This window comes from Hydra vulgaris, chromosome 13 (genome assembly GCF_038396675.1).
Source record: "Hydra vulgaris chromosome 13, alternate assembly HydraT2T_AEP".
NCBI lineage: Eukaryota > Metazoa > Cnidaria > Hydrozoa > Anthoathecata > Hydridae > Hydra > Hydra vulgaris.
In genome coordinates this window covers 7,140,056-7,165,736 of record NC_088932.1, presented here as the reverse complement: position 1 = coordinate 7,165,736, position 25,681 = coordinate 7,140,056, and the positions used below count along the sequence as shown (strand labels likewise).

Sequence of the window (25,681 nt, the reverse complement as noted above, 5' to 3'; positions counted from 1 at the left end):
ATATATATATATATATATATATATATATATATATATATATATATAAAGTAGTATGTTTACGTGTGTATTTCTGTATGTATATATATACATAATATATATATATATATATATATATATATATATATATATATATATATATATATATATATATATATATATATATATATATATATATATATATATATATATATATATATATATACATATACATACAGAAATACACACGTAAACATACTACTTTATACGCACATATACATTTTAGCTGTATTTTAACTCTTATTAATAGTTAAAATAGAGCTAAAATGCCTAATACATAATAAAATTATCATAAAGTTAAATTAAAAGCTCTAACAAATGTCAAAATTTATATCTGAATGTGTAACTAATGGATAAAAGTAAAATATTTTTACTTATCAGCGAAGCGGTTATATTAAAAAGTGAAGGAAAGTTTGAGTTTAAAAGTTTAATTAAAAGGTAAAAAAGCGTTTGAGAGTAAAATTTATAAATTGTTTCATATTACACTAACGCGAAAAAACATTTACATAAAATATAATTATAAATACTTTGATAAAACTTAAGGGAAACTTTTACGATTCAAAAACACGCGGTATACAGTCGGTTAATGGTTGGCACGGAATGCCAACGGTTAGCTAACTATAGCCACTACTAGCCCGTCAGTTGGACTAACTAAAGCGTGTTTACTGGGTAACGTTTAGCAGGGTTAATGTTAAGTTTTATTTTTAAACAAAAAGCAAGTCAAAAAAGACTACGATTTATTTTTCACTAGCTCTTGATATATTATTAAACTAATTCTGTTACAATAAAAATAAAACAAAACAAAAAAAACTTTTACATCAGACACTACGGGTGGAATGCAAGAAGCGAACTTGAGTCAAGTTCGACTTAAACTTTACATTGTAACCAATAGCGGCAGAGTATGGGTTTTCCCCTCAAAAATACTCTGCCGCTATTGGTTACAAAGTAAAGTTTAAGTCGAACTTGACTCAAGTTCGCTTCTTTCATTCCACCCTACATTATTAGCAAACTGGTGAAAAACCACGCGAAGAAAAAAATTTACTTGAAGAATTTTCTCTTTTCAACTTTTTAATCTATAATTGAAAATCTTTACTAAGAAAATCATTAATTTTTGGTTTTAGTTCAGTGCTTGGGAATTTAATGTTTTAAATGCTTCCTTTTTATTATCATTGCTCAATTCATAAATTGTTAATCCATTGCGATAACCTTTATTTTATTCAATAAATCAAATTAAACAAACATTTTTTGTAACTAATCAACTTGATCATTTATCATTTTGAAAGTTACTTTTTTTTGTTATACCCAAAGCTACAACATAATTTACGTAAGCCAGAAAAAGAAGGTAAGGATATATGCCTATTCTTACAACCTTTTCATGAGCCAAGTGGTCACTCATTAATAAAAAATTACTATTTGCAAAGGAATTTAAATGTATATACTAACAACTCTGTTTGCTGCAAAAATACTGCTGTTGAACCTGATTTTTTAAAACTTGCATTATTATTGTTCTCGTAACCTATCAGTGATAACAATGGAATACTATACTTGAATGCAACTGTTTCTAATTGAATGTGTTGTTGTTGTTGTTATATCAGCTAACGTAGCTTACTAGTACTCAGATTAAATTTTAAACATAAATGATTAAGAAGTATTTTAGGGTGGATGCAAGAAGCGAATTTGAGTCAAGTTCAACTTGAACTTTACATTGTAACCAATAGCAGCAGAGTATGGTTTTTTCCCTCAAAAAATACTCTGCCGCTATTGGTTACAAAGTAAAGTTCAAGTCGAACTTGACTCAAGTTCGCTTCTTGCATTCCACCCTTAGTAGAGTAACTATCACACAAAAAATCAGTAAGTTAAATTAACGTAGATTCCTAATTAATTATGAGTTTAAAATAATTATTTAAACGATCAGTTTTATCAGAAAAAATTTCATTTCATTCTATTAATGTTTTATTTCATATTCTATTTAACCAAAATTCAGGGTTATTCATTTTTATATGCGTGTTTATTCATTCTTATATGCGCATTTATTCATTCTTACATGCGCGTTTATTCATTTTTATATGCGTGTTTATTTATTCTTATATGCGCGTTTATATCCGAGTCAACTACTCATAAAATCTCTAATATAACTTTATATTGTTGTGAAATCTTAATATTAACATTAATGTATTTTTAATAATGCGGTGTTTGTGAAGGTATTGGAAAATTACGCCATCGTAATTACATGTATTTAAAGTTAATAATATAATGTTTTGTGGTTCTGAATTTTAGACAAAAATGGCTGATATTTGTTAATGCAGGGTTATTCATTCTTATATGCGCGTTTATTAGTTTTTATATGCGTATTTATTCATTCTTATATACGTTTTAAAAAGCACATTTAAGCAATTTTTCTTGTTTCTTTGTAAACGAGGTTAAAAATACTTAAGACGAAGACTTTTTACATTCGATAATGGTTTATTTAGTTTAGTATTAGGTCTTTGTTTACTTTTATTATTAAATTTCTTGATTTATTAAGTTATTATTTATTTAATTATTCATTTATCTAGATTTAAATTTAACTATTTATAATTATAATTAATATCAAATCTTTACTCTATGGATGGAAGAAAAAATAGCAGTGCCAATCGTAAAACAAGAAAAAATATTACAAAGGAGCACACTGAAATGCTTAACCATTTATTTATGCTCAAGTAAAAAATATTATCGAATTATGCAAGAAAACAATCTTTGTACTCAAGAAGTAATGAAAGAAAATTTTTCTGCAGCAGTTTTCAACATGTCTCAGCCTACTATTTCAAGAAAACTCAAACGCTCGGATTTATCAAGAAAGCGTGTTGTGCATGTGCCAGAAGAACGAAACTCAACACGAGTTATAAATGCACGCTATGCATTTGCAAGCGAAATTAACGGAGTTTCAAATGAAAAACTAATTTATTTGGATGAAACTGGATTTAATGTGCACACTAACAGCACATATGGTTATTCGCTTAGAGGTGTCCCAACAATTTTACAGTCGCCTGCAATTCATGGCAAGGATGATAGTTTAATTTGTACTGTTTCAACAATTGGAGCGCTGGCTTATGAAACAAAAACTGGAGGCTGAAATGCAGATTCCTTTTGTACTTTCATTACTACAATTTTGGCACCAGCGATTAGGAATGCAGACGTGGAAGCGCCTGTGCTTGTTATGGACAATTATAAATTCTACTGGAGTCTTTCTGTTAGGCAAACACTAGCCTCTCATGGCATAGCTATTAAGTACCTGCCAGCATACACGCCACAGCTTAATCCATTTTTTTCTTTATTAAAGCATACTTACATTTTTTTTTTTTTTTTTTTATTAAAGCATACTTACAGGGAGAAAGAATCTTTCAATATAAATGCTTTTCCGCGGCCAAACAGTCTTTGACAAGTGACAGATAACAAGTGACAGACTGTGATCTTATTTTTTCTTAAATAGCAGAAGAAAAATAGTTCTTGTGTTTATAAAAATTGTCATACTGGTCATTTTACCTTCATTGTACAATATATTCTGTAATCTGATTTCTGACAATATATTCTTTATAAGAAAATAGTAAAACGTAAAACTAAAACCTTATTTTAGATTTAACAGTACCTAAAAACCTCAACGCTTAGCTTCAATTATTAGAAAAGAAAAATGCAACATCAAAGCACCTATGTCCGTTTTTAATGGCTTTACCTCCACACCTTCTAAAAGATGGTCATTTCACTGTGCGTTCTTAATACAAACTACACTTTTTAGATTCTATGAACTGAATATATCAGATAAACGGCTGATGGCGTTAATTTTGAAAAATAATAAAATAACCAATACGTTGCAAGAGCACCTAGTAATTACCAGGTGAAAAAGAAACTAAATGCTAGATCTTATAGTCATTCCTGGTTATATACTTTTCACTAGCATAATCAATTCTAATTCACAGCGACGCACACTAGGAGAAGGAGGGGTTTCGTAAGTTTAGACCCCGCTCCCTTGATTTTTTTTATTTGTATATTTTCTTTTTTGATTGCAAGAAAAATCATGCTGTATAAAATTAATTATATGTACAATGGTTCTGCAAAAATATAATATATCATTAGTTTAAGTCTTCTAGCAGTCTTAAAAGAATGTTTTTGGTAAACTAAACTTATTGAAGACAATAAATGTAGAACGATGGGTTCAGCCCTTATTGTTCTCTCTCTCTCAAAAAAAAAAAATTTATGAGGTTTACATATGCTGTTAGGTGCTCTTTAGAGATTTCAAAAAATCATTAAGCTCCGCATATATCAAAAATTTAAAAGACTAAATATTTAAAGAATAAAAATATGAGCGACATTAGTAGAAGCCGTGATAGAAACATTGATAGAAACGTTGATAGAAACGTTAGTAGAAACTTTATTAGAAACGTTAATTGAAACGTTGGGAGAAACCTTGATACAACAAATACAAATCTCTAAAGGATACTTATAGTTGAGCAACATATTATCAAACGTACTCAAAGTTCAACGTATTATCAAATTCATTATCATAGTTCAGTGAATGTGGGATCCTTGATGTAATGAGTTTTTATATTTGGTAAAAATAAAAAAGTTATATATATAAAACTTTTGTAAGATATTTAACGGGTCTTTCAAGACATGTCTTTAAATCTCTGAATTATATAGATCTAGTACATTATCTATTTTAAAGCCAAAAACTGCCTTTTAAATAATGGCGTATTAAACCTAGGAGTAAGATGAATACTACTGTTATGGTCTCTTGAGATGGTCACGGAGTAGAAGTTAGAGAAGGAGATGATGGTCGTGGACTTGCTATCAAATCATCTTTTCTTCTTTTATATCTTTTTTATTTGGAATTTCACTTATTAATGAGTTGTGTCAAATAGACATCACTCATTGAGAAGTGAGTGTTTTATGCCATATATATTAATGCGGTAGTGGTGTACTGGTTGAGCGCTTGCTTCATAAGCGAGAGGTTCCGAGTTCGATCCCCACCACGTCCCTGTTAGTATTGCGCTCTACTTGTTTCTCCTGCAGCGGCCTTTGTCGTCAAGGTTATAACCACAATTAAGTAGACTTCTCGTCTGTAGTGGCCTTCTCAACCTTGAGGAGGTAAATTAACATAATAACGGTTTTTAATGATTTTTGTAAATTTTACTAATGACAAACTATGTAGTTCGAAACATGTATATCAAACATTATTAAAGTGTTGTTAGTTTCATTCAAACATATTTGGTCTTGGAAGCGCCATACATTTATGCAATTGAGTATAAAAAGGTGATTTACAGTAAGCTTATAAAAAATTTGGGTGGATACTTTTTAGATGAGCTTAATACCTGTTGTAGATTTAGAATAATTCACTCCTTTTCCACAATGATTGCATAGAACATATTTACCTGTTAAAGTTTTCACCGACTTATAGAAGTGAGACTGTTGATTTAGATTTTTTCAGAATTTACTAAAACTTTACTTAATTTATCGAATATTGTGTTCAAGTTCTTTTTAAATTAGTTTGTAATTTTTCAAACGATCACAAAATTCAAGTAACTAATCACAATTTTTGAGTATATGTTTGTGACTGATCGAAATTTTTCGTTGTTTATCGTAAACTGATTCGTAGTTTATTGTAACTGACTGCAATTTTTCCGTAGTTTGTCGTAATAGATCACAATTGTTTTATAACTGATCTCAATAAAAACACAATTTTATCCTTCATTTCTGAAAAATACTTTTCATAATTTATCACAATTTTATTGTAACTATTTACAAAAAAAAAAATGAATTTAAAATCAAACAGTTATTACAAAATATTGAAACAATAAATCAAAAATACTTGCCATTTAAATCAGCGGGGCAAAACGAACAACTCTCAAGTAAAACTCATTATACTTTGAGTAAAAACATCATAATTATCAGGTATCCGAAACGAACAAGTCACGAGCAATAATAGTTAAGGCAAGTCACAATCAAAAAACAATTTACAATTTAGAAAATTAGAAAAAAATATACAAATGAATCACAGCTAACAATAAAGAATAAAATATTTAAAATAGCTTAAAAATTTATTAGTTTTCATTGCAAAGACTTTACTGAAATTAAAGTAAAGATCGAAATTCTTTGATTAAGTATAAATAAAAATTAATTAAAAAATTAATTAAAAAATTTGTAAATATTTGTACACTTAAGTTTTTGTAAATGATTTACTCTCAACAAGTTTGCAAGCAACTACTATTTAAGTTGGGAATTACCAGAAAATAAAAATTCGCATCACAAAAAAATTCATAAGTTTTTCCATAGCACAAAAAATAGTTACAAAAAATATGAACTGCCTTGCAGGAAAAGGTAGCAAATCTTAACAAAACGAAGATCTAAATAGATGAAAAAAAAATCATCTTAATATCTTCATAAACGTTTTTATAGATATCTTGGTATCTTCATTATACATAGTTTTTATCAAAATTTAGCAAGTCAAAACAAAATTCAAAAGGATTAAAAAATAAGAACTTTTTAACAAAGGAGGTCCGATAATTGCAACTAAGAAGATATTTTATATAGCGTGAAGCCTTGGTACTATTTATATAGCGTGAAGCCTTGGTACTATTCACGTAGTTTTACAAAAACACCTTTTATTACACTTAAACTTGAAAACAAAGTTTAAAAAATTTTGAACGATTGACATTCTTTTTCAATGCCCCGTTGCTTGCCACGTTGATTTTCATTTTGCCACGTTGATTTTCGTTGCTTGCCACGTTGATTTTTTGCCACGTTGATTTTATAAACAGTAAATAAAATTTACTGTTTATAATAAACAGTAAATTTCATTTACTGTTTATTATACCCTAAACTAGTTTTCGAAAACTTGGTGCCTATGTTTCACTTTTTTTACAAACAATTATGACTTAGGATTCCAATACTTTAATTTCCATTATATTTCCAATATATTGATTATAAATCAGTTTTTGAAAGATAATTTGTAACAACATAAAAATTACATTCTAAAAACAGAAAAGATAATAACCATGAGCGGATGAACGGAAGTGACGGATCTAGGAATTTTTTATTTTACTTATTTTAATAAATAATGCAGTTTTTAAATTGAAAGTCCGGTACGCTTAGAAGGAAACTAAAAAAAAAACAAAAAAAAACAGTCAACGATTAAAATTTTTTATTGATTAAATATGAAAATGTGATGTCAAGGGAAAATCAACGTGGCAAGCAACGGGGCATTGAAAAAGAATGTAAATTGTTCAAAATTAATATTATACATACGTCATAGTTTGACCAATAAAATGATTTGTACGCCACAAAATCAATACAAAACCTATAAATAGAACCGATTGGATATCAACATATAAATTTGGAAATTCAAATACAAAAGTAGCATTAAGAGCCGTTTTTTGTAAGAATCAAATTCCTGAAACTTTGGAAGTGACCTCCTCCAAATTGTTTGAATTTTTTATATATTGATCAAAATATAAAGAAAACCTGTAGGAGAAAAAAATAGTTTGCAAAAATCTTTCGTTCACTTAGAATCTCGGTTAAAAATTTTGAGCTTTTTAAAAAAATTTTTAGAAATTTAGTTTTCGCCACTTTTGAATCCATTTTTTTGACAAGGCAAAAAGTTGCACACAACTTTTGTAGTTAATATCAGACGCAACCCAAAAGCTCTCTCCAAAATGTATAAAAAATTTGCGAGACACTGTGCGGTTGGCTAATTATCATAGTTCAAAAGTACAAAAACATTCAGTTTAGTCAATTTTTAATGGGAGTTAATTCTAAGTGTTGCAGACGATTTTTCTTGCAGGATTTGTAAGTATCGTCGGTATTGAGTCTAAAAATGCAAAGAAAGTTATGTGATATTTAAGGCCTATTCATAGATGGTCAATTCCTCCATTACTTATGGGACATTTTGATTTTTGTGATGTCATATCTTGACATATATATATATATATTTTACTTTATAAGATTAGATGTTTATATATTTATGAATCATCCTAAAATCATTTATTTGTTTTCCTGTATATTTAAATTTCGCACCATTATTAGAAAGTTTCGGAATTATAGTTGATTATATGTTGTATTACTTACGGGACGCAAAACAATATTGCATTAAACTGTTATTATTGTGTTGTTATTTCCAGTTGTTATTTCCAGCCAAGTATTCAACCAATCATAAACTAGCTTGCTTGCTTGGCGCTAACTTTATTTCGAAATTTTAAAACAAAAAAATAGCACAAATAACATAATCAATCAAAATAAAAGTTTTTTAAACATTTGGAAACCCAACGATTACTTGGTTTTTATTTGAATTTATTTATTCATTTTATCGAAATAACTCACTTGAGCGTGGAATTGCCCATATTATATCTTAAAATTGAAAAAAAATGTCATAGCATACTTACAAAATGACCCATTATGGCAGAGGCACTAAGTTTTGTAAAAATTTAAACATGTCCAAATGTCAATACAAAATGGTCCTAACATAATAATAAAAAAACTCGTGTGATTTTGTCACGCACATGGTATAAGATGAATTAAAAACTGAACAAAAGTCGAACAGCAAGAAAACTATATTGCTAATTAAATGAAACATAATTAAAACATTTAAATGTATTTCCATTTAAAAATTAGTTGTTCATTTAAAAATAGAGTCGTTTACACACATGAAGCAAGTTATCCACCACATCACACAAATATTTTATTCTGCTGCAGTAAGTTTCTCTAAGAATAGTGATATGACTGTATTAGTCTTCTTCGGATATAGTCTTTTTCGGATAGTAAATAATCGCCACAACCATTGATTAGAAAAAAAGCATCTACTAAACAGATAATTTTTTTAGTTTGGTGTTTAACTCTTCGGGAGTAACTGGCCAGCGAAAAGTATTGTTTTCTTGCCCGTTATTCTTACAATTAACTCTGATCCAAGTTATAGATACCTAAAAGTATTAGCGCAACATTTTAAAATAAAATAATATAGAATTTATGATTTGTTTAATTTTGTTTACATTCAATAAAACTTATAAAGTCTAATATAATTATTATATCCATTTATTTAACCAAAAATTGAAAATTACAATTTTTTATAATTTTACAAAATTAGGTTAGGTGTCACTCGTATAGTTAAAAACTAGTCATTGGAGTGACACCTAAATAAAATAAACAAACAAACAAACAAAAAAATTCAACAGTAATATTAATAATTGAAAGCAAGTGTAAATTAAATATAAAAAAATAATGATTAAGCTATAATAAATTAAATTAAAAGACAAAAAAATATGAAAACACTCAATTAATAACAATAATAAAAATCATTAGCAACAACTCGACAAATAATAACAAACTTTACGCAAACGAAAAGGCAAGCACAAAAACTACAAAACGAAAACAAAAATTACATAACGAAGAGGCAAAAACTTCTAAAAAATAAAATAAACTATATTTGTTACTCTTCGCGTATACAGAAAAGCGTAGAAAATTTGTAGTGAACAATTTTTTATAATATAATGTCTTTCTCAAATAATTTTTATATTTTATTTATATTGCTTTTATTTTAGAGCGCTGTCTTGTAAAACAAAACAAAAACTTGAAAACTAATATATGCTTTGAATAATAATACCTCCACAATATATCCAATATTCCATTGTTCTTCATATACAATAGCATCCAAATCATTTACTTTCCATACAAGACATATTTCTTTTGCAAGGTCGGCGAAGTCTTCCTCATATTTATTATCATCTTCATTGTCCCTGTTTGATTGCAGTCATCGTTTTCGCCATAATCTTCTTTGTTATCATTAATCTGACTATTTTCATCATTTTCTTTCGTCGGTTCTACCAGCATATCTTTTCTTTTCAGGTTACTAAATCTACAACAATATCAGTTGTACATTTTTTTAAACATCTGTAAACTAACACACAAAATTACAGTTTTCGCCGAAATTTTAATTTCATATTTGCAAAAGAACTATTGAACAGTCAGAAACATAATCTAATTTGTAAAAGTTTTAATAGCAACAATGTCTACGTTGGAAATAAAGATCTTATCTGTTGGCTAGTTGCATATTGATCAGGCCGACGTTTCCTTCTCAGCTGCACATGAACCTGCTAAGGGCTCATTTTATTACCTGATTCTTCTCCACGAATAAAGTATCTATACAACAGTGCTTTCTGTTGATTTAAAAATCTAAAAGATCTTCGAACTGGTAATACCCAACCTTGCAATACAAAAATTTTCATACAATGTGGTTTGTCTTTTACAGAAACATTGTTAGAAAATGAAGAAATCGGCATATTTAGTTGTGAAGTAATTTTCATCTTATGAACAACCGGTTGCGAACTTTATCCAATGATGTTAATGATTTTGGAACTGTATGAAGACCGGATAGCATGTGTTCTTCTAACTCAGCATTGCTTTCAAATGATAAGGTACAATTCATTTCAGTGCAAAATCCTTATGAACATAATTGCCTGTCACACTTCTTTTCTGTTTTTCCTTTAGTGACTTGTTTCGCTTAATTGAATTATCTGTTTTGCTATATTGCTTAAAATTCAACCCTCGATTAAATTGTTGTTGCGAACAACTTAATTGAAGGTTGAATTTTAAGATTTCCGTACTCTTGTTTAGTTCCCTTACCGATATCAAAATAACATCTTCATCCTTTCTCACAAAACTCAAATGAGTGATAGTTGCTAATGCTCTTAATCTTTGATCCAGTAGCTACAGTTTTATCATTTCTAATTTGAGCAACTGCTACTTTTGCATCATTAGGCCAAAACTATAATGCATAGACTTGTGTATATCTTCAGCAGTCAAAATTATTGCCAGAATCAACGTAACTCCTTAAGATTGTCTTTGCAACTGCACTATCCCTGTCACATTGATCTTTTCCACAACATGGTTCATTGTAATCATTTCTCAGCAATTTTTTGTTTCTTTCTTTTCATACATTTTGGTTTGCTTCAGCTGAACGATTTCCCTGATAGCAGCCGGCATTATCAGATTTAGTAAACATCTTCTTGATATGCCGTTGATCAATTCTAAATTGGTGTAAAACTGCAATGGCAAACGAAATAACATCACCTATTCCCTGATCACACCTATACATTAAAGTAAAGTAAACACGCTTGAATAACTTTCTGCTATTTTTATGAAGAATATATCGACATGTAAATTCATTCCTTTCTTGTCAAAATACTCTCTTTAGCCCTTTCTGTATCGAACCGGAAGAATTTTTGCCTTTGCTTGCTTTGGTTTAAAGATTTTTGCCGTAAAAGACAAAAAACATTAAGCCAGAAAGCAGTTTCATCATTTAATTGCTTAAAAGCTTCAATATTTGCCTTTTTCTGCTAAGAATCTCTCATCAGATGTTACATATAGTTGAATACATCCTTTACAGCATTTTCCATTTCATAAATAGAATAAATAGTTCCTTGATCGTCTCGATAGGTTTGCACAAATCATAACAATCGGCACATACCACTTCTGATATCTCTGTGTTGGATTGAAGATTTTTTTCAGATGGATCTGATAAAGCATGCTTTGAGATATGAAAAGAAATGTTTGAGTCATTGACACTACAATTGGTTTTTGATAACTTGTTTTCAGATACCTTTTTCCTTCCTCAAGGGCTGCTTTAAGAGATTTAGAATTAAACCTTCGTGTCAACTTTTGTAATGTTTGAAAACTATTCATACCTCAAGCAGTGACATCATCAAATCCAGCTAAGCTTTTTCAACGGTTTTATTTCATGTCATACTTTCAACAAACTTCAATCGGATAATAGTACATAATTTTTTTCACTGCAACTTTTTTGATTGAACATGATAGCGTGGCTAAATTTTGTCTTCAGTATTGCATGCGCTATCTTTTGCTCTTCACCGCTGTCGTATTTCAATTTGGTTATTCTATATGCTACATCATACAAAATACCGCTTGTAAATGTAAAATCTAAGAAATGTTCACATTTTGTTTGATCAAGACTAGATCGGATGAACACTTTCTTCTCTGGAAATGCCAACTCTTTATGAGATGCATGCCATTTTCCTGCTATTTCTGTACAATGTTTGGTACACTCAAATGTATTTATTATAAACTTTTTGGTATACCTAGTACGGTCTAATAATGATAGGATTACTAATTTTCCTATGGAATCACTTTGTTTATATTTCTGAGCGCAAATCACTTTTTATGTATTTCTGAGCGCGAATAATTTCATCTGGGAGAGGGCTATTTATTTCATCAACATTTCTACTGTTAAGAAAGTCTATAAATACTTCCTCTTGTCCAGGAGCTACAGCTTCCGCAAACTTTTTCTTTAATAAGTTTTTTAAGCAAACATACTTGCGTTTTAACTTATCTTTAGTAGTGTCTTAGTAATGTCCAGATATTTGAACTTCTTTTTCAATCTATATTTTATTGGACTTGCATTAAGAACCTTGGTTACGCTCTTACGGCTTCTAAGAGATTCGTTCAAAATCTCTTGTGAAACATTAATTTCACCAGGGTTAAATTCTTTATCTGGAGTAGTAGGAGTCATATATGTTTGTTCTTGTTGTGTTTGTGTTTCTGTACATAAATTGGTTTTTTCATTGACTCTAGATAAAGCAGTTTCTTGTTTTAAATGAGTAAAACACAGCATTGCATTAACTCTAAATACTTCATTGTATCGCATTGACAATGATAAGACGACATGTATTGGTGACGCCCTTAAACATGAAGATTTTTTTCCGTTTATATTTAGATGAGGATGAAAGCATGTTTTTGGAGGACTCCTTGCAACACCAAAGGTATAACGGTGAAAAGCACATATTTGTTCATCCTTTTTAAGACTTCTTTTAAGCCTATTTGCAATAAGTCCATTCTCTTCCCAAATATTATTATTTTTGGATCGAATGACCTAAAAACAATTTTTTAAACAATTGTTAGGTGTCTCATTCAAAGCATTGTTTATAATCTGATTCTTCACAAAAAGTGTTCACAAGTTTGAAATATATTGTTGTTATTATTAAAATAGAATATTGCAAGAGTGCAATTAATTAAGCGATTATTTATTAAAAGAGTGGGGAATTAATTAAAAGAGCCATTTTTTGTTTTGTTCAAAGAGCTTTGTCTCAAAATCTTACCACAGAGTAGTTATAAAGTATATAATTTTAAAATTTATACAACAGTCTGCGTTCATTTAAAACTCATAACTACCTTTAAGTTGATGAGGTGTTTCTTGACATCAACATCTCCCAGCTAATGAATGTAGAACATATTGTTTATAATTTTATGTTTTTTGAATGATCTAAAATTTCCTTTTGAAAAGCAACAACAGTTTTCATTTGTTCCATTCTCAACTAAAAACATGTTATATTTATGCAGCCCCCTATTTCTCAATAACAATGATAAAATATCTACTCTATTTATGCAAATTTTAAAAATCTATAAAACAAAGTTCGGACATTTTAATGGTAAAATAAACTGTTTTCACAATTATAGAAAAACTAGTTAGTGGGCGATCGCCCACTAACTAATTTTTCCATAACTGTGATATCGAAGATTCTTCGTTCCGTTCCATCTCCACAAGTTATTTGCTTATGAGGTAAATTTAAAAAATTCACTTCTGATCGTATATTGTATTTTATTATTATTTATTTCAATTGTTACGATTTCTATATCATATTTAGAAACGCCTAAAATTTTTCCTAACATTACGTCCAATGTTTTCTGCAAAGCTAAATGCTAATTTTGGAAGATAGAAATTTTATCGTGCTGCTGAGCGAAAACCGATCCGAATCCCTAATCTGTGCGGCCCAGAAAATATCTTTTCGTACTTAATCATTTTCAACACTTTGTACCTTTAATTGTAACTTAATATCTAAAAATCACATGAGTTTTTTTTAAATTATGTTAGGGTCATGTTATATTGACAATTTAACATGATTATATTTTTACATCTCTGCCGTAATGGGTCATTTTGTAAATATACTATAACATTTTTTTACAATTTCAAGCTTTAATATATGAATAGTCCTTAGGTATCGCATAACTTTCTTTGCATTTTTAGACTCAATACTTTCGATACAAATCCTGCAAGAAAAATCGTATGCAACAATTCCCCTTAGAAATAATTCCCAATAAAAATTGACTAAACTGAATGTTTTTGTACTTTTGAACAATCATAATTAGCCAACCGCACAGTATCATGCAACTTTTTTGTATTTTTTCTCTTGGGTTGCGACTGATATTAACTACAAAAGTCATGTGCAACTTTTTGTATTTTTTTTTTCCCCAACAGGTTTTCTCTATATTCTGATCAATATATAAATAATTCAAGCAATTTGGAGTGGGTCACTTCCACTGACTGCCTGATTCTTACAAAAAACGATTCTTGAAGCAAAAATCATTTGCGCGAAAACTCATGTTACATAGGTGAAGTGGTGTAATATTGACACATCTTTAATAGATTTTTTCTCTTGATGTGATAAAAATATTTACAAATGAAATATTTTTACGTGTTTAACAATGGTACTGCTGCCATAAACTGGTAAAAAATTAATTAGTTATGTAATATTATTGTTAAAGAATTGATTTTTTTTGGTGTGCAACAGTCAATGTTACCCTCTAGATGGGGTAACATTGACATTAATATATTTTGTGCCGTAAATATTAATTGTGAGAAAAAAAATCGTTGTCTTGACAAACAAAACAGAGAAAACATTTTAAGTATATACTGCCACCAATCCACATTTTCGTTTTTAAAATTAGCAGCATTAAAAAGTTGCAAAATTGCCTTGAAAATATAATGAAATATTATTCTTTAATTGTTTTTAAATATTCTTTTAAATCTACTTGAAGTTGTAAAAAGTATATTAATTCATGATTAAAAGCTTTTCTATTAACAATGCCTATTCAAGCTAATAAGCTCTACAACATATTAATGGCTTAGTATCTGACTCCGAAAATATCTCTTTGAAATGTATCAATACATGAAATGCTGACATTTGATGTATTGGTACATTTTTTTGAAGTGAACTCTTTTGGGTTAGCTTTGTTAAATTATTTTTCGTGTAGTTGTGGAGGATTCATCACATGAAAGTCATTTTGCCAATATTTTCTTGATTCTTGGCCCATAAGTTGACTTGAGCATTACCCCAAAAATTTATTACCCCAAAACTCAAATATGCTTTTGAAAAAAAATCCTGCAAAAAAATGCTACAAAGTAATGCTTAGTATTTAGAAATAAATAAAAAGCTAGAAATTGGTTTAATTTATGTCTGGCATATTTTGTTGTCATTTATACTTACTATTATGTGGATAAAAATAGTTATATTTTCCATTTCACATTTGGCATCTATTAAAGAAGTTAAACAACATTCAGTGGGGGTCGAATAAATACATATAATAACACATGTGACATGTCAAAGTATGTTATCTTAATTATATTGTTGTTAAGTTGTGTAATAGATATTCTATTATTACTTTTACTATGTATTTTTTCTTTTTATTAAATCAATAAAAACAAAAAACAATTATTTTTTTCTGTAGGTATGTATTATTTTATTTTCTATTACAAATTATAGAGAAATGACTATTCATAAGCCTAAGGGTGCAGTAGCCACATATGTAGCACTGCACTTTATATACATGTTATATGTATATAGAGTGCACTCTATATACACCATTCTATGTATATATGCAATATTTTTTTTATTATTACCTATTTCTGAATTATCTATTTTTTACACATTACAATTACAATATTTCTGAAACTTTTTCATCAATCAATCAAATTTATTGGCAAGCTCAAGGCCCAATATAATAAATATACAATGGGTAAAATAAAGTGGATTAGAATAAAAGTCTAACGCACTTGAATATAAACAAGACCCAAGAAATATATATATATATATATATATATATATATATATATATATATATATATATATATATATATATATATATATATATATATATATATATTTCTTGGGTCTTGTTTATATATATATATATATATATATATATATATATATATATATACATATATATATATATATATATATATATATATATATATATATATATATATATATATAAATCCGAGGCGTAGCAAGGGGAGGGCAGGTGGGGCGGTCGCCCTGGGCGCCACTCTGGGTGGGGCGCCAAAAAGGAGAAAAAATGATAAAAATAAGTGAATTAACAATCAGATCCAAAGCCAACAGTGACTAACAGTCAAACAACTACAAGATCCCACAATGAACTTTAAAGATGCAGCATTTGATATGAAAATGTTGGAAAATTATCTCAAAGAATTTCGTGATCCTTTGTGCTAAAATGCAATTGAGTATAACAAGGGCAGATGTATGGAATGGGGAATTAAAGTTGAGAGGAAAGTCAGGCGACGGCGAATAATGCCAGGTGAAAGGGCTGAAGATAGTGGCCTCTCTGCTAAAGATGAAGTTAGCAGAGTTTTGAAAATGATATTGGATCAAACAAGAACTAACAACTCGCTTTAGATGATTAAATGATCTCAATGAAAAATTTGGATTCCTGCTTGATGTTTATTACTGAAGAGGGATGGTGATGAAAATCAAGAAAGTTTGCAGCAACATTGCTTGGATCTGGGAAACATTTACAGTACAGATATCAGTGGAGCAGAATTATTTACTGAAATCGCAGACTGTCAGAAGCTGCTTAAATCTCGTGATGGCCCAATACCAACAACTCCGCTGGATTTACTTTCATTTATTTTGTCATACAGAGATGACATTTTTCCAAACTTATGCATTGCATTACAAATCTTGCTCACAATTGCAGTGTCAATAGTCAGTTGTGAACGTTCCTTCAGCAAGTTGAAACTTATTCTTTCATATCTATGAGCTTCAATGGGGTAACAATGTCTTGTTAATTTGGCAATCCTTAGTGTTGAAAGAGATACTCTAGAATCAACAGACTTTGACGACATAATAGATAAATTTCCTGCAGTTAAAGCTAGGAAGATAAAATAATATTTTATCAATAGTTATTGATTATTGGATCTGATTGACCATCTGCTACTTTCAATGACTAATTCACATGAACCATAATGGATACATAATTGGAAACATGAGTTAGATTGAGTTTGCATTATGATTAGCATTAGCATTTTTTGAATTAAAATTGTCATATACTTGGAAACATCAAGTTTTTTTTTTAGTTCACATGTCTGCTTCAGGGGGGTGCCAATTTCAGCATTGCCCTGGGCGCCGGAAACCCTAACTATGCCACTGATATATATATATATATATATATATATATATATATATATATATATATATATATATATATATATATATATATATATATATATATATATATGTATAAAGATAAGAAATTAAAGCGTTATAAATATAACTCAGCTCTCCATTTAAACATCAGCGGAGACTGCAAGAACCTGTCCCGAGTTAACAAAAGCTTTTATGATGAAGTTCTCACTATTCTGCAGCAGTACAATGAGGAGTATTGTTGCTTGCGAATAACACCATGTTTCACAAATAATTCACTCGCACTGTTCCATGGTAGCTTGTTTAAAATCAAGTGAAGTGCATTATTATATGCAACCCATAGACAATGGAATGAGTCTTTTCTCCAAAGACACCACAACTGACATCCATTGATTGGGCTGCAAAAGGCATTAAATAACATGACCTTTGTTTGTATTTGTGTAGAGCTGAACTTTCTACAGATGAGGTTAGCTTTAGCATACATAGAGCGCACGTGTTTTAAATAGAAGGGGAGACAGTGACGCACCCCATTTTTATTAAATAGAAGGGGAGACAGTGACGCACCCCATTACTGATATCAAATGTTTTGGATAATATTCCACCCCAAATGATCTGAGCTGTTTGACCAACATACCAGACAATGAGTAAGCGTAAAGTTACACAGAGATAATTTTAGATTTTAGTTTCTTAAATAGTGTATCAAAGCGAACTGTATCAAAGGCTTTACTAATGACAATAAATGCCACAAGCATATTTGAGCCATGTGATAGATAAAAATTTAAAATCTGAGATGATTTAAAATATGAGATGATTTAAAATATCTGAAAAGAGCTTGCATAAAAGTGCTACAGTTTTTCTTAAATCCGAATTGGTTGGGAGCCCCAGTGAAACTTTCATTAATGCGCAAGACTAAAATATGTTCCAAAATCTTGGAGAAAATTGTCACCAATGCAATTGAACGATAATTAGCAGAATCAGAGATGTCACCATTCTTATCTTTAACAACAGGAGAAATAACAGAGTATGAAGCACCAATAGGCATGTATCCATGACAAAGCATGGAGGAAAAACACAATGACAAAATATTAAAGTAATTTGGGCTAGCATAGAGATAATGCTCCAACTGGAGTCCAAAATGGTTAGCTGCTTTTCCACAGGGCATATGATTTATGATAGATCGGACTTCATCAGGAGTGACAAGATATGCATCATCTTTAAGAAGATTACAGTGTTTAACTATAAAGTTATCATTTATATTGCATGTTGGCTTGACTGAGTTGAATAGGGTGGAATAGTTATTATACCACATGTGGCATGCATTATCAGTACCTGAGGCAGAGTCAATAGAAGGTGGAAGACTACATTTATCGCTGCGAATACAAGTCACGGTAGACCAGAAACTGGTATAGTTCTTATTTGCTAAGCTGTTCGCCAGGTTTTCTGCATTTATAGTATCTTCTTTTTTTTTGCAGAAACGAATGGCATATTTATATAAGGCTCTTGAATTTTTAAAAAGATTGAAGATTGGGCCAAATTTTGGTTTATTATAGCTACGCCATAAACAGAGCGCATCTTTAGCAGCCTTATGAGTATCTTTCACATAATCTGTCCGACCTGTCATAGGTTGTTTTCTATTGAAACTTGATTTAGAACAATTAAGAAACTGAGATGAAGATTGAGTAAGACATTCATTCAGGATATTGTACAGATGGTTAATCTGCTTAACATGCTCATGTGAGTTACAGTGTACATTACTACAGTTAATTACTTCAAGCTGACCCATGCTAATTGAAGACACTTTAATGCCCTGGTTGATTTTAAAGCAGGGCATTAAAGTGTTTTATTTTAGAATACAAGTAAAAAAAAAAAATTTCAAATGTAACGAAAAAATTGTTCCTGAACCATATAACTGGTAAGTTAATATGCACCTTATTTTTTTGTTTTGAAACATCCAAATTTTATAAAAAAATTTTTAAACAAGTTAATTTACACAACAGTTTTATTGTTTTAGGAGGTACTTGATATATTTTCCAAATCAATTTCAAACCGGATCATTTGAAAATGTTGTAGTTTCAGTTTTAAAAAATGGTTTCCATATTCTTAATCCTAATTTATTTATTTTTTTAATTTATTTAAATTTTTTTAACACTAATTATTGTACTTTTTTTGATACTTATTTTTATTTTTATTTATTTAAAATTTTTGTTATATATAATATTTTTCTTGTAACTTTATTTGTTACTTTATTTCTTTATTTATTTCTTTAGAAATTTTGAATACTCTTCCATTGTATATTGATCATGATGTACCCTCAAGTTTAAAACTTACCTTAGAGGGTCGTGGTGTGATTAGGAATCAAGTTTGGGTGTTTAAAAATGAAAGTAACTGTATAAGTGTATCAAAGCTTGGATTAAATATATTGATTCAAACAGATAAACCAGTATACAAGCCTGGTCAAATAAGTATTTTTTTTTTAACTTTTCTTATTATTTACCATTTAGATATAAAGATTTTTTCAGAAGGTTGTTTGAAATCAATAAGTTAGCTGTAAAATGTAGATGAAGGTTATTTAATATAATACAGGCTGCTGTGGTAAGGTTGTTTAATATAATACAGGCTGCTGTGGTATACATACGTACATACATACATACATACATACATACATACATACATACATACATACATACATACATACATACATACATACATACATACATATATACATACATACATACATACATACCTACATACATACCTAAATACATACCTACATACATACCTACATACATACCTACATATATACCTACATACATACATACATACATACATACATACATACATACATACATACATACATACATACATACATACATACATATATATATATATATATATATATATATATATATATATATATATATATATATACATATATATATATATATACATATATATATATATATATATATATATATATCAGGGTGTTAGCCAGCCTGATGGCACCGCGTATAAGGCGGTTTCCCAATTGGTTTAAAATTCCCAAATGTTCTTAAGATCATGGTAAAAAAAAAAAAAAATTAAATCAGTCTCAGATTTAAAGTGTTGCGCTAGACTAGTAAAAAGCGCAATTAGTACGCACGACAAGGAAATTAATTAAGTTAATGAATTAAGAATTAAGATCGATTTTTTAATGTGAAAAAATGTGTCGTCATTAACAAACAAGATCATTCATTTTAAAATTGAAAGAAACTTTTTTTTTAAATTTTTAATTGACGTCAGTTATTCTCCATTTAAGATTGTTCAATATGTTTAATAAATTATTTTATTAATTTATTTTTGTTATTCAAAAACTCTTTATCTACATTCTTGCTGTTTATCTTAAAGCTACAAATAAAATTTGCATATTAATAAATATTATAACTTAAAATAAGTTATTACCGTTTTTATAATAAAAGATGTATTAATAATTTTGGTAAAATAAATTAGCTGGTAAAGTAAACCGAAAATTACAACAACAAAAAAATTAAAAACTTGCAGTAAAACGTTTTATATATACTATATTTGCGTAAAATATAAAAGAAGATAATTAAATAATATTATAGTATTACTAATTATTAACCAATATTTACAATAATTACAAAAATTAATTTTTTTTTTTAATTTAAAAATACAAAATTTACGTAGATATTTGATGTATATTTGTGCATTGAAAATAAATAAATCAGTTTTTGTATATAAATGTAATTTTTACTTAAATACCGAATATCTAGATATTTTAATATGCCGATTAAATTTAGTTCCTTCCCTCGTGCAGTGAAAGAATCTCGATCTGCCCATTAAATGTCTTTGTTACTTACTCGGTGTAGTTAAGGCAATTTTAAAAAACTATAGCGTCTGTATGGTATTTTGTTGACTACTACATATTTCCGTTAAATGATCAGGTCTGTGAATCATGAAAAGACGAAAAAAAATTTAAATGATAAATTTTGCGGTATCATAAAATATATATGTTTGAAGCGAAAAAACCCAGACCGTAAATTCTCTTTTTTTCTTAAATCTTCTTAAAATCCGAATTGCTTGTCCAAATTCGAATAAGATTTTAAACAAATACGATTTTTAGGTAAAATGAACATAATAGTTTAAAAATATGATCTGTTCTGATCGTTTATTGGCGCTTTTTCTTGATTGCAAGTTCTTTTTTGGTTGGAATTCTTGTATTTTTTGTAAAAATTGATAGAAATATTATACTTTGACAACTATATAAAGCTAATATAGGTCAGAACCGATTAGAACTAGGATCTATAGTAAATTAAATGTTAACACCGATGAGCGAAAGTGATCTAAAGGCTCCAAAATGGTATTCTTTAAATTCACAATTAGGGGTAGTAAAAAAGATTTGAAAATTATATAAAAAAGAGAAAAGTTTCTTCAAATATTAAAAAATCCTGAAGCGAAAAAAAATATAACATCTAAAGCTTTTGTTTGGACATAATACGCTTATAAAAAAATGCTAATTTCAAATAAATAAATTCGAATGTAAATCGCCTTAACTACACCGAGTATTTAAATTAAAGTAGCATTATATTTGACGGAAAATGGCGAGCCAAGTTTTTCAATTTAAAGTTATTAAACTTTAATTTAACTTTCATTTAAAAGCTATTGATATAAATAAGTTTTTTAACTTTTAAATTTATCTAATGATAATAATTGTAATAAAAAATATGATGAACAATAATACGATTAAAAAAATTTTTTTAAGTATTTTAAAATTTTTAGTTTTGAAATATTAAAGTATTTAAAAACTGAAATATTCAAAATCTTTCCTTATAATTAGGGTAGCCAAATGTCTCGATTTTACGCAAATTACAATTTTACGGATTTTACAAACCTGTAATAATTTTTTTTTACTGTTTCCTTCGTAAAAGCCGTAAAATTCTGGCATTCCTACGTATAATGTATAGTGTTTTTTATTGACTGTCGTCAAATAATTTTAGCAAGTTAAAAAGTTACTATTATTTTTTTTACATTTATAAATTATAAATGTAAAAAAAATACTATTTAGCATTTTTTTTACATTTATAATTTAGAAATGAAAATAAAAATAAAAGAAGACAATATATGTAACTAATCGTTTAAACCTTTTAAAACTGTATTTAAAAGCGACGTACGCAATTAAAATAGATCAAAGTTTCAATGAATAAATTTATTAATTCATTTATTAAAACTGCAAACAATTGTCTTTTGTTCTTGTTTTCTCTCTACAATATTAAACAAAGAAGAGAAGCAATTTAAAAATGAAAACTGAGGAAGATTGCTCAAAATGAAACAAATTGAATAATTTGAATTAAACATTTATAAAATAGAAAAATATTTCTGAAAAATAAAATAGAAAAATTTTCCTATGAATAACCCAGCAAAAATAGAACATTTTTATTTAAACTTAATTGTATCTACTTTTTTAAATGTTAGAATTTAATGACCTATTTTTTTTTTTAGGCCGTATCTAAATTCCCAATTTCGCTAAAACGCTGTATGAATTTTTTTCCTGGCTAACACCCTGTATATATATATATATATATATATATATATATATATATATATATATATATATATATATATATATATATATATATATATATATATATATATATATGTAAATTATGTTAGTGTATTTTACAAATAGAGTGCTCAATGTTCTTAAAGAACAGAGCAATAATTAATTAGTAAAAAACACTTATCTAACTTTTATCTTCTACTCGGAGTTTCACCATTGCTGGATCATCAGGAAGAGTTACTAAATCTCAAAAAAAATTCAATTTATAGAAAAAAATATTTTACAGGAAGTTATAAATTATTATAAAAAATTTTTAATTACTATATTTTTTTGTTAACGGGAAGTTACAGAAAGTAATTATGAAATAATTTTCTTTGGAATGGGGATAGTTTAATTTGGTCATTTGTTTTTATAATTTTTTAAGAGGTATTTATTTTCGTGCCTACATTTAGAAATTAATTCAGATTTTTTATTTAATAAATTTTCTTGATTCAAATGAGTAATTATTTCAAATTTTTCTTGCAAACATAGCATACATTTTTTGGAAATGTTATTATAGGCAGGGGCAGATTTTAGAATAGACCATTGTAAATTAAAATTTTTACTTTTTTCTTTTAAATCCCAAATATATTTAGACAGCATAGTCTCTTTTGAATATTTTTTGTGTTTAAACGATTGTTTGTGGTTGGCATAACGTTTTTTCCATTCGCCCTCGGTTAAGCCAATATATTGTTTATCAGGGTTGTTTTGTGAGGAAACAATGCACTTGTAAATTACATTTTTCGAAAGGCATTTTCCATTTAGAGGGCAATCTATTTTTTGTTTACAATTACAATAATCAGTGTTTTTTTCTTTTATATGTTCATTTTTATTAATTAACGCGTAGTTGTGGCCTTTTATAATTCTTTCTAAATTTTTTGTACAACTATAACTTACTTTAATGGTATTTCTGTTAAAAATCTTATGTAATTTATTAGAGGGAGGAAAATGTTTGTCTACTAATTTTAGAAAAATTTTACCAATATTTGTTGAAACATTTTTGCTGTACGGGGGGTTGAACCAAATTATGTTTCTATTTCTATTACGCTTTTTTGCAATTTTCTTTTCAAATTTTAGTTCGAAATTTTGAAAGCCACTTTTTTTAAGGGCATCTTCATAAACGCGTTTAGAGGAGTTAAAAATATTTTCATTAGAAGAGTTTTGGTTTAGCCTATTGTTAATTGAAATTGGAATTTGTTTTATAATTTGAGGGGGATGGTTCGAATTTACATTAATATACAATAATTCGTCATTAGGTTTTTTGTAGGGCTTATAGGAACTTTCTGAGAGGTTAAATGTGACATCAAGAAAATCAACTATTTTTAAGTTTATATTTATTTCAATTAGGAAGCCAATATTTTTAAAAACTTTAATAATATCTTTTCTAATTTTATCGAGTTGTGGCCCTGTTTTTTTATGCATTATTATTAAACCGTCGTCGCGATAAAGACCTAATTGATTAATTTGGATTATTTTAGCAAGGGTATTTAAAATATATAAACCTACAAATTCGCAAATTTCTGCTCCGTCGTAACTTCCCATTGTTACATCAAAGCATTCGTGCGTGGTTTTTTTCTTCCACGTTTCCTTATCAAAATAGAGTAAATTTTTTCTGCAGTGCTTAATTATACGGATAGTGTCCTCAGTAATTTCTAAATGGGATTTTCCAAATTCTATTGTTTTATCTAACATTTCTGCTGTAATTGAGGGGTAAAAATCAATAATATCAAATTGTATAAATGTGCATTCATTTTTATTGTTAATTTTAGAAAACCAATCTATAACATCAGTGGTATTTTTCCACTGATGTAAACCTAATTTTTTCCGAATAGAGTTATTAATTTTGTCTAGTTTTATTTTACTAACGTGCCCTAGTTCACTTTTTGAAGGTACTAGTAGCCTACAAGGGAGTTTATTTTGAAAATTTGGTTTGTGATCTTTTAGCGAAACAAACGCTTGCGCTGGTGCAACTGATTCAATTCTCGCATCTAAATTAATATTTTTGGCGATGTTTTGAGCTTCTAAATTAATGGCGTTTTCCAAGTTTTTTGGTGCTTTTGTATAATTATTAGAAATATTATCGCGCAGTATTTTTTGATGAGTTTCTGGGGTAATTTGGTAAATGTTACTTGTTTTGTCAGCAAAAACTAAAATATTAGGGTTCAATTTTATATTATTAATGTCTAATTTTAATTGTTTTTGGAATTCATTATTTATGTTTTGGAATTTTATAGTTTTAATTAAGTGTAATAAATCATTTTCAAAATTTTCCAGGTCAGAAATAAATGGTGGGGCGTTTTTTGTTTTGAATCCATAATTTTCATTCTGTTTTTTTTCAATTAAAGGGTTTTTGTTTTTTTCAGATTCTAAGAAAAAATGGGCTTTCCAACGAATTCTTTTAATAAAGTGTTCTACTTTGTCTATTAATGAAATAGTATAACTTTTTTTGTCTGGGATCGGGATATTTTTGAGAGAGTAAGTAAAATTGTTAGTTTGTTAGTCAATTAGGTCTTTATCGCGACGACGGTTTAATAATAATGCATAAAAAAACAGGGCCACAACTCGATAAAATTAGAAAAGATATTATTAAAGTTTTTAAAAATATTGGCTTCCTAATTGAAATAAATATAAACTTAAAAATAGTTGATTTTCTTGATGTCACATTTAACCTCTCAGAAAGTTCCTATAAGCCCTACAAAAAACCTAATGACGAATTATTGTATATTAATGTAAATTCGAACCATCCCCCTCAAATTATAAAACAAATTCCAATTTCAATTAACAATAGGCTAAACCA

The 25,681-nt window shown here is 28.2% G+C and overlaps 1 protein-coding gene across 1 annotated transcript in view; it reads left to right on the top strand.

Moving 5' to 3' along the window:
* LOC100206424 (alpha-1-macroglobulin) overlaps positions 1-25,681 on the top strand; it is a 141,685-nt gene that overhangs the window by 97,548 nt on the left and 18,456 nt on the right. The gene's annotated exons all lie outside the window — the stretch shown is intronic.